Source organism: Poeciliopsis prolifica, unplaced genomic scaffold (genome assembly GCF_027474105.1).
Source record: "Poeciliopsis prolifica strain line A6 unplaced genomic scaffold, Auburn_PproV2 SCAFFOLD001, whole genome shotgun sequence".
Taxonomy (NCBI): Eukaryota; Metazoa; Chordata; class Actinopteri; order Cyprinodontiformes; family Poeciliidae; genus Poeciliopsis; species Poeciliopsis prolifica.
Window position 1 is genome coordinate 13,367,881 of NW_026562376.1, and position 15,156 is coordinate 13,383,036.

Consider the following 15,156-nt stretch of genomic DNA (forward strand, 5'->3'; position numbering starts at 1 on the left):
GATTTTATTTCTTGGAAGACCTGGCTGAGTACTATTGGAAGAAAGATAAGACTTAACCACTCAGATGAGATAAAAGTCGCTAATAAACAACATGGGCTTCTTTCTCTCCTCATCTGAGTTACAACCTGATCACCTCCATGTCAAGATCCATTGATGCAGTAACATGTTACTGCAGCTTGTAAGAATTGCAGTAGGTCAGAATTATTATTTTAAAGTAATTTCATTGTTCTCTTACATTATTTAAAATTTCTAAATGAAAAAAAAGAGAGAAAAGAACAAAAGAACTGTATTTGTGGCTTTTATAAGCTATGCTTGCTTAAATTAATTGAAACAACTACTTATATCAAAACAATTATTCTACTCTACCTGATGTGAGTGATCATGGTTGGCATCTGGTATTGAATGATGGAAATAAATGAATCTATTGATGATATCAACATTTATAGAAATGTTTAAGGCTTTAAACTTTAAGGCTTTTTTTTAAAACTGTGGGACACCGAATAACTTGCAAAATGATTGCGATCGAAATTCAAATACGTATGTATCAAAAACATTTTACTGTCTTTAGACAGATTATTTGAGAAAACCTACAGCAGCTTGTTGTGTTACCATGGAACAAGGTTGCATAAGAAATTCTGCATGTCAGCATGGCCTCCCTCCTTGCTAGGTAGTTGGTCTAATGTGACACTGGTGTGTGTGTGCGTGTGTATGTGTGTGTAACATGTCTCCTCTCACAAGTGGAAGCTAACTTGTCAGCTCTAATCTCTGGCCTTTCTCCCTGGTGGTTCTTTGCGAGCCCAGGACAATCAACACTTGTTTCTGTCGAAGCAAAATAAATTGTGGGAGGTCTTTGACATGGTGCTGAGCCCTCCTCCAGGTTCTCTCATCCTTCTTCTCCCTGGGAGGCCCCAAGCAGGAACAACGGGGGGAAAAAAATGATGGCGCGCCCAAAGGTCAATGAGTCTTTTCCTTTTTAACAACCATGTGGCTTTAAGCTACCTTGAATTTACAGTATATATACAGCCTGAATCTGTTAAACAACATTGTAAATGCTATAGGTGCCTTTTATAATTCCTCTGCACCAATTATCCCTCAAATCATTGCTATCATTGTGACCCTCCTGAACGAGACTTCCAGGCTTTACTGGTGTGCTGAGGACAAAAAAGGAAATTGTACAATGCATGGCTCCCCAAATAATGGGGGACCTCTCAACCCCTTGTCAGCATAGTCCTTCATGGTGGTCTGCAAAAGAAAAAGCTGAAAAAAGCAATTTTGTGTTTGGTTTACGCTCATAGTCCAGGCCTGAGCGATATGCATCACCGGAGGAACATTTTGTGCTTTGATACCTCATAGTGACTGTAGCAGACAGGAAATGAGATGGGGTATTTCATTTCCCTGTTGCTATCTTCACTCACAAACTAAATAAGGACCTCTTTGCCACAGGGCTCTGATTACATCTACCTACTTTCACATTCCAAAAGGAAGACAGCGGTTCTGTAATCAGGAATGTAATCTGCATCGTGGCTTTCATATTTGTTGCAAATGCTGGAGTATGGATGGGGTCAGGAACTTGGAAAAAAAAAAGTACTGTTAAGATAATTATTTTCACTTTCTGAGCTTGATGGTTTAGGTGAGCCAGTGAGGATTACTGATTGACACATCGCTATGCTAAAAAGATGCAAGCATAACAACTGATAGATGACATGGGTAGACACTCGAGTAGCAAACAACACGCTTGATTTGTATCACGTTTTTGTAAGTGGTGCGGGGGATGAATTGCAGACATCTTGTCTGCATATAATTTCCTATTCTTTCACCTTGTTCATGCTCCATTTTCTTTTTCATTTCTTCCCTTATTTCTTAATTCAGTGGATGCGTTGACTCTTGCCCTTGCCAATCAGTTTCATTCATTTATTTTGCACATGACCCCTGGAATTTGGCTTCTACGACTTGCACTCATACCTAAAATATTTAACAGTACTTTTCTCCTCTTTGTCACATATTTTGTTTTTGCTTTTTAACCTCCTCTTTGCTCTCTCCTATTACAAGGCTTTTCTCCAGTGACAACTCCCACGTGCTCTCCTCTATCTGTCTCTCTGATTAATAGAAAACCCGCTTCCACAAGTTCACTTAAAATCCAGAACAATGGCTCACCATTTGATTGGCCTTGGCCTTCACAGAGGCAAGGGGAATTAAGGAGAAAAAGCCAAATCATTTGATCAATTTATTTGCCCACATGGAAATTAATTGGTCTTGTCTCTCAGGCATGCCTCTGTGGCCACAGTCCCCACCTCACTGCATCGCACTGGATCAGCTGAAAGTATAAACAGAGGCCAGCAGAAGCCTGTGTTCCCGCTGTAATAAACACTTCCATCAGTGTAATTATTAGTGATATGATTACACAAAAAAGATAAAACACTGCTGTGTCTCTCAGAGGAGTTCTGAGCAATTTGTTTCAGAAGAGACTGACTAAACATCTGCTCTAACCTGGATACGCATTGGGGTCCCTCAAAAGACCCTGTCTTAATAGAGGGATGTCTGGATTTCCCTCCCTGTTGTCACTGTTGTCCGATCACACACAAGTGAAAGACATTGCATAGAGGGGTGTTATGACAAATCATTAACTGTGTAGACATTTTCTGGTAGAAAGTCTCATGGGCCTGTAGTCAATGTTAGAACTTACTGAACAATATTTGAAAGGGCAACAGTTCTTGTTAAGCCATGGTCAATTTAATAAAACCTTTTGTAAATTCCATACAAAATGTGCACTTTTTTTACTGTTTACCCATATTTCTTGCCATTTTTAGAGGATGCCAAAATACATTTGCAAATGACTGTGCTTTCAAGTCCAGTTTTCAGTTACTATCTTTCTGTGGAGGCAAAATTACTTTGGAAAACTCCAGAATGTACTGACACAAAATAAAAATCCTGCAGACAATTGTTGAATCACAAATGTGTTAGTTGAAATGCTGAAATGTTGAAATGCTGAAATGCCACAATGCAAAATTATTGGGCAAAAGAATGACAATCATAATTATATTCAGGGCACATTCAAGTTATTCAAATCAATATGCCAATATGTCATGTTATGTGGCTGTGATTATGCTGATACTTGTCAGCATCCCAGGCATTTTAATAAAGCTTCTACATTCACCTTAGCAGTTCCTGGAGAGGAAATGACAATGACAGTGGCATTAGCTGACCAGATATTGGTGAAGTAATTATTGATTTCAAACTTTTTAATTTGCTTAAGAAGTTTCCCCCCTATAACGTCCACTGAACTCATAAGAATACCACAGTAAAACTGGTTTCTTTTTCAAAAGAAAAAAAAATACAATGGAAGAAGTTAGTGGCAAATGTATTTTATGAAAATAATTTATTACTAGATAGATTTTTTGAAACATTGTGAACAAATATCTTCAGTGAAAATGCATGTCAAGCATTTACTCCATTTTCTAAATATGCAAGTTGCATTTCAGTTTCCTTAAGAATTTGATTTGTTATTAAATGTATTTCACTCAAACACAGTTCCACAATTAGTCCGAAGAAGGACAGTTTGAATGTCCTTTGCAAAAAGCACCTCAGTATTTCCCTTTATATTATGAGAAGAACATATTTTCATTTTCCCTCCTAATTTGTTGATTGCTTGCTTCTCTAGGACAGTTGATTTGACAGTCGCAGTTTGGTCCTGACGTGTAGGATAAAAAATAAAATAAAAAATTGGAAGTTGAGTTAGCATCAGGGCGCATTCCAACGAAAGAGAAGGACGCCCTGTGAAATGCTGATTGAAAAGAGGAGAAAAATCAATCAAGCGAACTTCTGTGATTGACGGCTTGCCAAGGTGTTGTCTGTGGAGGTGTCAAGAACTGCACAATTGCTCTCCCCCATCCTTCCTCTTTCTGTCACCCCCCCTTCACAATACACACCCCCTCCCTTTCTGTCTTATCCATCACTTTCCTCTACACCCATCATCACACGGTCATCTTCTCCCTAAATGTCTCACCACACTTCCCATGGTATCTCTCTCACGTTTCACTTCATTGTTCCTCCTCTTCCATAGTTTCACATGCAACAACCCTTTTTTTCCCCTTCTGGCCGCTTCCTCATTTCCCCAGCTGGCATTCATCATCAGGCATTTAAAGGCTGCAGACTGACACTCCTTTAATCTTGTTGTTCAGTAACCTTCAGAGGGAAAGAAATAGCTGCTCCACTTCTACTACTTCTTTAAATCTACAGCAATTCATCCCTTATTCATATTAATACTGAAGAGGCTGTTTTGTGTCATTTATTTTCATTATATTCTCATATATGTTTCACTGCTAGGTTGGAGGGAAGGCGTGAATAAAGAAAGTGGACCACCTGAAGTCAATCCTCTTCATTTTTCAAAAGAAAGAGTACAGTCTATTTGGGTGGGCTGACATATATAACAGTAAAGGAAGTCATTAATGTTATCATTGTAGAATAACTACAAATAAACTTGACACAGTAATGTATTCATTGTTCCATTCCTTTGTCTTTTACTTCTTTCTGAGTGATTATCAGAATGCTTCGATCTTTTAAAGGAGGTGAGGAAACATGTCTCAGGGTGCTTTAGTCTTTTGTTTCAGTCATTAACTGTGATTCCCTCTGATCTTGCTTTAATGTTGACATTTTATGAAAAAATTCCCTCTGTGTTTGGATGTGATGCAGTTGCAAGTATTTGGTAGAATTATTATTTTTTCTTTCCTTTACTATTGGACATTTGTTATGATACGAAACAGAGCAACAAGAAACCCCCAAACAACACACACACAACCGGGAGAAGCTGATTAGCGTCTCACAAAGCTACAGAAATATCGCCACTGCAGCCCAAAAATATCAAATGAATTGAAGAAGTGTTGTGGATGCAGAGTCAGAGCCAAGAGGAATGAAAGAAGGAGGAAGTTCAAATCATCTCTTCCATCCGTCTTAATAGACATTGTGAGATCATTAGCAAGTAAATTGGATGAACATCAAGACCTAGCTGAGCTTATTGACCATATAAGTTTACAGATTCAAAAACGTGGCAGATGTAAGGAGGTGCGTCAGCACCGCTTGTGAGCAACTAATGGTATAATCTAGGACATGCTACTGTGAAGTGTCATCTCTGCAGCACAGATATGGAATTGTTAGCATTCAGAATTTGGCAGTAGTATTTAAACGAGTTTACCATTGTTATTTTTGCAACCTCTTCCATCCTGCAATCAGCTGTTGCCAACGCTGCGTGTAATAGCAGCTCAGTTTTTACCAAGCGATAGAACAGGATCATGTTTTCTAAAATATGAGGATGATCCTGTACAATTCAAGTACAAGTTTGAAAAAAAGGTGCAATAACAATATTGCAGTATCTAACATTTAACATTGTGTTTTACATCACAAGACTTTCATTTTTTTTAAAGAATGCATACACTTTTGAGAATCACAAAAATGTGATTCAAATGACAATTTTTATAAAGTGTCATGCGATTTTAGTGAGAAACTGATGGCTGTGTCTATGTGTGACTTCTCCAACACCACAAATAATTTTTCTATTGGACCAGTGACACTGTTTTAGTAAATACAGTGCATGGAGTGTTCATGTTTTTTGTTAAGGCCAAACTGTGTCAGTATCTATAAGATAAAAAAAAGTAAACGGTGACATTCACTCTGCCGCATGTTCTTCATTTGACACATCGTAAACAACTTTCCAGTAATGCCAGTGGAAATGAACTGGCAATCACTAAAAGGGTTACAGCTCCATGCAGTTCCAGAAAAACATCTAAAGGATTTAAGTTTTTTAATGAACAAATGCAAACTGACAGAAAAAATAAAAACCTTAAATAAATAAATGCTCGTGTTGCTATTTTTTACTGCACAGCAGAACAATTGAGATTACAATTATCTTTACATGGCATCATGAGTAATATGCAGTTTGCTACAGATTTTTTGTGACTGATAAATGTCAATTATCAATATGATAGACACTTTCTCCCAAATGACAGAAATCTTTATTAAGAGTGACAAAATAACATGATAAAGAAAATAGAATATGTCTTAAATCTGGATCAGAACTCAAATCGGGATCGGAACATCAACAAACAAGATTTAAATGTATTCTAAACTGTTTAAGAAACCACTTTGAAGCAAAATTATTTATGCTCCCCACTGAGAGGGGGGAGCATAAACTTGCTCTCCAAGTTTTCCTCCGTCATTGAACATGTCCTGAAGGTAGGCTGAAGGAAGTGCTTGGAGTCATTTACCTCCTTATGAGACTGTTCTTTGAGTCCTGATAGAAATCTAGGAATCAAGCCCTGCTGAAATGACTTGTCAGTCAGTCTTCTCCTCTGTATTAAAAGTGCCGTGAAGACATATTGACTCAACCATCCCAGAGTGCCCTTGCTGGTTGGCTTCTAGACAGAGGAAGCCTCGATTCTAATTATAATGGGAAGACAAATTCACCCCAGCAGGCAAGCAAAGAGAAATGCAGCAGAGTGACCAAAATGATGAATCATGTCTTTTACTTCTGGAGCTCAAAGAAGTTCATTATTCTATCTCTCACAGCTCTCAGCATGCAGTCAGTTAGTACCAAAATGATGAACCGTGTTTGTTTAAGGGTATCAACTGCAGCAAAGTTTTCTTTAGGGCAGATGACTAAGTGTGATTTGTTTGATGATGACTCTAGGCTTTGCAAAATGCCAGAGCAGTCACACTGAGGTGTATTTGCAATTCAAACAGATCTTTAACTGAGTTCATACAACACAGTTGGAACAGTAGAGCCTATTTAGGTGGGTTACATGGTAGTGCAGTGATTAGCATTGCTGCCATTTGGTCATTAATTTGAATTGATAATATGCTCTTTCTGTGTCGATCTTGAAGAAGACTTCAATATTTTTTGCACATTTTAATACTTCAGTATTACAATCACAGGGAACTGCGCCTACCCAGCAATCCTAGCCGAGCCCAGCCTCTCACATAGCAACACAAAAAAGCTCTAGGAGGTTTGGGCGTCTGGTTTTAGTGCTGTGTACACTGTACCGTGGTGGCTGGTAAAGACAAGTATTTTATTGCTAACTTACTCAGCCAGATGCATCCTTGATGGTTGTACAGGAAGCTCCACTTCTTCTGCTTCTGGGTGTGACTTTGAGTCAAAGATGGACAGTTGTACAATTGTGCATGGATTTGCAGCCATTTTCACATATCCAGCCCAACTTATTTGGATTTAAAGTGATAAGAGCCCATAAAATAGCCCATTCAGAAAAGAGTTGAAAACAGGCAAAATTGAGCAGAGAAAATCTCATTATCCTTGAATAATATTTTTATTAAAAAAAATGTAATGAACATGTTTTGTGTAGTTTGTAACCCTATTTTAACCTGTTTAAAGAAGCATAATGGATGCCTTTTTAATATGCGTCCCATCGAAATATGCATAATTTTTATGAAGCATTCAGGCTTTCTCCCACTATCTAAAAGCAAACATAATTTGCAGATCAAATAGATTTTTGTACATGTGCAAATAGCACTATTTACATGAGCATGCAGGTACATCTCAAATGATAATATGTATTATTCCTGTTACTTGAGAACCTCTTCCTAATTTTCCATTAAAATGCTTGGATACAGCACTCTGTGAACAGCTAGCTTGTTCTGCAATGTCCTTTAATGTCTCTGCCTCTTTGTGGAGGATTTCAATGGCTGCATGTTGGATGACTGTCAAGTCAGCTCTCCTCCCCATAATTGCTGTAGCAAATGTTCTTTTTTTATTGGTCTCGCATGATCTTATCATTTTCTGAGAAAGATCATTTGGAGCCAGAATAAATATAACACTCTTGTGTGTAATGAGTCCACACAATCAACATGTCACTTGTTAAACTGAAATAATGGAATTTTAAAACTTTGATAGCAATTTAATTGAATGTAGTCACACAGTCACCTCGTGTGAATTATTATTTGTAATTTTATTCATTGTCTTTTTTTGCCCAGTACACAATGCAATCACAAAATTATGCATACTCAAAAAGTTAGCATGTCACACTGATGACGCATTACACCATGGTGGTGGCAGCATCAAGCAGTGGGAGTAATTTTCTTCAGGGATTTAATTTGATGTACCCAATTTACACCTTCACCACTTGTGAGGGTGTAAGGGTAAACTTCAAATAGTTGTAAAGATGGCTGCTAGCTAGAAGTCTAATTCAGCATAACTAGCACCTATGAGTCCTGTACAGCACATTAAATGCAGCATGCATATAAAATGATATTTCCAGAAAGACAATATTATTTATAGAACATGCTTATTGCAGCTTGAAGTGCATAACTCTGCAATGACAAGGGGAATGAGCCTTTGCAACGTTTGGACTTTTTAAATGTATTCACATGGCCTCAATTAAATTTATTATATATTGAACACCATGAACAACAGTTGTGTAATTTTTTATTTTTTAGCCTAAATACATTAAACGGTTTAATAATTCTCTTGCAAGTATTTTTCACATACAAATTATTCACATACAATATTTTTCACATGAATGTTTCTACTTGAATATATAATTTCAGTCTTCAACATATGATGAATGCATGACGCTGAAATATAAAAATGGATACACAAGTATATGACTAATGGAAGACTTGGTCAAACATTTCCATTTAACTTTGGGATTTTAAATGGACAGTCATTTAAAAGAAAGACATACAACTGCTGAAAAGATGAGAAATAAAGACCAAAAGAAATAGAAAAAAAAAACTTGCAGATGGACGTCTAATCAGACAGAAAAGTTGCTGCAATCAAAGAAGACTGAAATAATGAATTAAAGAAAAGGAAGACTAGAGATATGCATGGAGACAAGAGAAAGAAGATCTATAATATTCTTCTGATTAGAGACTCTCATCTTAAATGTGATAGTATGCTTCCCTTGTGAATTGCCTTGTCTTACTGATAGTCTCACTCTGTGACACATTAATGAAATCATTACATCCTCACCAGGATGATGATCATTACACAGTAATATGTTTTCATTTAGAGGGACATCCCCTGCTTAAATCTGGTCTCAGCCTGTGCTGAATCAGAGTTTCTTGAGTGAGAGAAAGAATCACACAGCTCAGTGCAACGCAACTTCAAAAAAACATAGTGAGGTACAGGTATTATCAAGACAAAAGACTAAAAGAAATGTATAGAGGTGAGTGAAGGTGAATAAACCAGAAGCAAAGATAAGACACAAGCAGACAGACTGCAGTAAAAAGCAAGGAAGAAAGATGTAATAGAAATGAAAGGGCACTCCTGGTGTTGATAATTGGAGCAGTGATAGGCCAGTGCCGTCTGAGAGGTTTTCCACCTGAGGGTGCTATACCTCAGGGGCAGAGACACTGAAACCACATTATAGCCCTCCCGTGTGCACTCAACAGTTTCCTTCAATAGCTGGTGGAACAGAGTAAGAAAAGAAAGACAAAGGCTCAGCCTGTTGTCCTATCCAGAATTTTCCTCGAGCCAAAACTATATTTGGACATCTCTGATGTGGCCTTTTTTTTTTTTTACAGACGCATGATGGGTGGTAAAGAAATAGTGCTCTGATTTGGAATATTAATTAATGTCACTATTTACACTCAAAATCATACTGTACAGCCTCAAAGTGCACTAACATACGATGATGTTACAAAAGGTTATAGCTATTAGTCCTCATTGCAGGCAATTAGACTTGGTGCCAACAAGAAAATACATATATGGGCAAAGAATTTGTTGCTTTTTTTTTATTGTAACGACCATTTGTTTACCTCAACACATTAACAGAGCTTCTGCAGCAACAGCTGTTGGTAAAAATTGTATTAGCACCACAAAATGAAAAGATTGCAAGTGCTTTGAGTTTAAAGTTCCAGCTAACTGCTGTAGATCCAATCTGAGGAGGAAAGTGCCCTCAAATATTGTGAAGCGTGAACTCCATAATGTTTGGTTTGAACTGTTGACAATCTTTTTGCTTAGTCAAATATTATACACCTAGATTGTAACTTTCTGATCAAAAATGTATTTGAAATATGAGACAATGATAGTTTATCAGTGGAGTCTGTTTTTTTTTTTTTTTCAAATACAATTTGGACTGAACTCAAAGCTTTGTTTCTCCAGAGAAACTTATTGGTGTTTGTCTTTCAAATCTGTCAGAGTAATCCTCTCATTTACATTAAATTATGCTCTGTTTCCTGTATTCTTATGCACAACTCTTTACTTTGGGTTTGCACTTTTGAAAAAATTCTGCTTTGACTTTTCCTGCAAGAATTCTGAAATACTTTGAATCTAGAGGTTATTTCCCGTCTCATACCATTCAAACACTCATGTACAGTAGTGCTTACATCCTGTATTTTGTAATTTCTTACTGAAAAGCCTGATGTTTTCATAAAGGTTTTAATCAGCTGTTTTTTCTTCTTTTGCACAAGAAACTTTCACTTTGACACCTACATTTTGGTTGTGTTCCATAGTGTGCTTTGTAAAAGTATTCACACCTCTTAATAAGTTAGTGAGTTCTGTTTGCAAAAGTATGGTGCATAGCGGAAATAAAAATGGTGAAAATGCCAGTGATTCCACAATTTAAATAAAACCTTACAACATACTGGCATCTTTTGTACCTTGGACTTTTTTTAAATATCAGATTACACTTTTCCGGGCCAGTAATCTGCCTTTATGTTTGACAATCAGCCCAATCTTTGTTCCGTTAATCTTATCCTCATCCTGTCAGTTGCTCTCAAACCATCTTTGAGAAAACTTGCTCCTCTGATCTTCATCTCTTCAAGGGTTTCATCTATGGTGTCTACCCCCTGCTAACTTTTCTTATCTATCGCCAAAAGCTTCTAAACTCCATAGGGTTCTACTTATCTAAACCACCTTTCCACCTCAATGATCCAATTTAATAACTTTCTTCTTTATTCATTTAAAAAAAAAAAAAAAAAACCCATTTTGTTCCATTTTTTTTACTTGATTTTCTTTTTAACTTTTCAAAAATCACTGGGAAAAAAATAAAAAGTAAAAATAAAGTGCAATTTATGGTCATGTTTACCAAAAGCATCTTTTCAACCAGTGATCAAACAAAATAGCAGAAATACTGAAAATAATTCAGCAATGACAGATGTTACACTCAACTGTGATAAAACTGCTCCTTGATGGATGCGTTGTATGTCACACTCAGCAGTATATTTTTGACCCTGTGTTCCTCTAATCATTATAATTCAGTGTCAATTTTTCTGTATGGCTTTCCTAAGTCATTGTCAGCAATCATATTACACAGAATGACAACTATTGTTCAAAACATAGCGCCCAAATGGGTAAGAAATGACATCTGTATAATTAAGTTGTTGTATGTCTGTGGGAGGCACAAACAGTGTCAAAGTTATGTAATGCCACAATGTTATATAGGACTCACACTTAATTGATGGTGAACGCTATTAAGGAATGTTGTGACAGTTACATTATAAAATCAAAAGTATGTTGCGTAATATAATTATGCAGACTACTGTTTTGGACAATCTATTTCTGTATGCCAGTTGTTCGATAAATGTTTACAGTGTACCCAGAACTTACACTGTATAGTGAATCTTTAGTATATGAAAGATTTAGTTGTAAAGTAAAGTGTGACTTTAGTTTTTTACAGACATAATCCTTTTGAGTGAAAATGACATTTACAGGTTACAGTCAACATTCAGTTTGGCATGTATGTTTTTTTGGGCCAACACAAAGTGTGAAAACTTTTTTGTCAACAGGATCCACTATGTTTTGGTTGAGAAGGCCTGGGTCATACTCTTATCCATCCTAAACATCCTCCATTGGTTTGAAGTCATGACTCTAAAGCCCAGTCAAGTTGTCTAATCCTAAAATTTGCTCAACCACGTCTTTGAAGACCGAGCTTTGTGCATTGCTTTTCACTCATGTTGGGTACTTAAAGAGTAATGTTTTAAAGTGCACTATGAGCCTAGAGGACTCCCAAAGTGATGGTTACAGCTACAGGCAATCACAAAGCTCAAAATAAATTGAAAAATTAAAGTAAGTGAAACTATAAAAATGAAAGTAAGTGAAACTATTTTGTTTCATTAAAATTAAAGAGATGGAAGTGACACAGTGCCAGACAATATTTTTTTAAATGTAGCCAGGCATGGATGCTGAGAAACATTACTTTGAAACCATTAAAGTAATATTTGGTTTCAAATCTTTGGGAGGAAATAAAGCAAAAATATAGTAGAACATAATTTTTGAAAAATTTGTTTTTCATTGGGTTTAAATTTCCAAAAAGTGTTTCTAATGTTAAAAAAGACAAATAAATATTGAAAAAACTCCAGTTGGGATTTTATTTATTAGTATATAAAGAAAAAAACACATTTATTGTTGAATCAGGATTGGCTGGTAGTTGTGAAATAGCAAGAGTACTGAAGTCAAAGTGTCCATTGCAGATTTTTATCTTTAAACACACCCCCTTTTTTTTAAAAAAAAAAAAAAAAAAAAAAGGTCATTAACAATATCTTTTATGTGACTATGACATGTCAGGCCAACTTTTTTAACTTTTGCATCTGCATTTCTTTTTCTTAACTAACTCAGACATTGTTTAAATTTTATGAGGTTTATTCACACTTTACCAACATTGTATATTTTTTCTTGTGTCATCCTTTTTGCTCACAATCATATGAAGAGAAATGGAACATATTTTCTGTGAAATATAGGATGACTGTATTTTGGAAAAATGTGGGCAATATTTAGCTTTTTAATAGGATGTGATGTTTATCTTGTGCAGGCATTTGGATTTTATGAATCCATTAGTAAACACACAGATCTAAAATACTTGTCTTGAACATTTTTCCGTACATCCATTATTAGGTTCTGCAAGATAGTGAATAAAAGGAACACATATACTATTTAGGCCTCTGATCACCTTTATGAAATTTGCTTGATTTTAGGTTTACATTAAAATCATGCACATGCTTCTTTGGCTTACATGTGGTCTGGTCCAAAACTTTTTTCAGTGCGTATTTATTTTGAGGTGTTTACAACAGGTGGTTTTACAGACACATTTTGCTTTCAATCTTGTGTGTCCAAGCTGTAAAAGGACCCAAGGCTACATGTCCCATTTTATTTTGAGATTACCTTTCCCCCAAAATGCCACTTTCATTGGTTTGGTTCCACGTTTGATATGTTAGAAAACTTGTGACCGAATGATTTGGGGCTATTTGTAAAAACGCCATGGGGTATTTTTGAAACACTTATAGTTGATACCTTTATATTAGACCGTCAAGGCTCGCTCTGGAGGTAGATGAGTTTTTTCATCAATGTTGAGGAATAAGAAAAAAAAGTGAAGGCAAACTAGGTCAAAACTTTAAAAACATATATGTACATATGTTATGTTTTGCTTGATTTTAACCTAAAGTAGATGATCTATCTTAGCTATATGGGGTGGAGTCTGAAATACTGAGACAAATTTTTAATGCGTATTGACAAAAGAAGTCTGATCTACTCTGGTAAGGTTTAGGTTTGTTGGGGATGTGCTCCTATTTAAAATTATACTGAGACAGATCAAAATGAAAAGTGCCTAAACAACTGCGGTTTCTGTGAATGTGTGACTGATATTCTCAAATTCAATATTCTAAGTGTTAGGTGTTGTTGCAAAGTGCAGTGGAAAAGTTAAAAGTATTTGGAAACCCGAAAGCACACAGAGCACACACCTGAACTTTGGGAGCTGCCATTGAGCTTTGCACCAAGGGGCTTGGAAGTGGTGAGAAAGACATCACAAAAAGCGAAGTGACTGTGAATTGCTTGTTACTGTGACATTAATCACAAACTGACTATCAAACACATGAACAGTTTTATGATGTCTGTACCCAGTTCTGACAGATGGCACTGTGATCTGTGTCTTGGTAAATGTCGAGTCGAAAAACTAAAGACCAATTAGGGTGCTATTTATCTGCTTGCTAAAATAAATTTGATGTTTCAACTGAGAGATTTCAAGTGAGCAAAGCACTTTGCTTGACTTTCGTGGGCACGCCATATTTCAGAAGATCTCTAAAAGCATGTCTTGTTTCAATTTCTTGACTGCATGTAGGTCTGAACTTTGAAAGAAAAATCTTTATTTGCATTATCTCTTGAGCTTTAAGTTGCTAATATCACAACTAGAAAACATCAGCATGAAAATCTTTCCTTGTCAATGAGTTTTAATGTTTCTGGTATTCTGCAACAGAAAAGAACCCACAAATGAGTTTATAAAAAAATAATTAAATTTAGATCATTTAATTTATTTAGAAGCAAAATGCATGAACAGTGTTAATTGCCTCAGTTGTGACCAATGAGGCAGCCTCTGGCCCAGTTTAACCTCTGGTGATGCTCATGGGGCATATTTTTAATTAAACACATTATTAAATGTTCAGAAGGGTAAACTGAGAGCATTATTTTTTCAATGCATCATGCATTCCAATGCCTTCGAATCAAGAGACTAATACATCTATCCGTCCATCCATTGACTTCTATTTTTGCAAAAAAAATAATGGTTTTATCACAACCTGGGGTCAAGTTGAAAATCCTGACTTCCTACTTATATGAATACTTTAAGACAAAGCAGGCGATAGCATTTGTCAAAAATGTACCCAGAGTGGTTAGCTGGTGTCTAAACAATTTTAAACCATCTACAGGGATGATGCATCCCAGAATCACTGACATTAAGATCACATTGAGCGACGTAATGTAATTTACCTGCCTCATCAGCTAATGCTGCACAAATCCATTTTCGCCCAAACAGGAAAAGCCACACACATTACCTTGATGACTTCACAGAGTCAAGGGGGGGGACTAATGAGACCAAATGTAATTACGGTCCATTTCCAATTTGAAAACAAAATAAACTCCTATGGTCTTCAGTTTGAGAATAGACCTTCTTTACGTTTCGACTCAGCGACACAATGGGCTTTTCTGACATCATTTAGACTGGTGTTTGTGCTTCTTATTGGGATTCCCATTAGATGATGGCTCAGCCATCATATTCTCCCTGACATTTGTGAGCCTATTAAAGGAAAAACAAAAAAAAAACAATCAAACAAACAAAAAAAACAACAGAATAAACCAAACTGGGGGTGTTGAGTTATTGACATTCTAAACTTTCCTTGCTGCAGTACTTAGAATATGAACGTAGGCAAAGAAAATATCTCCCC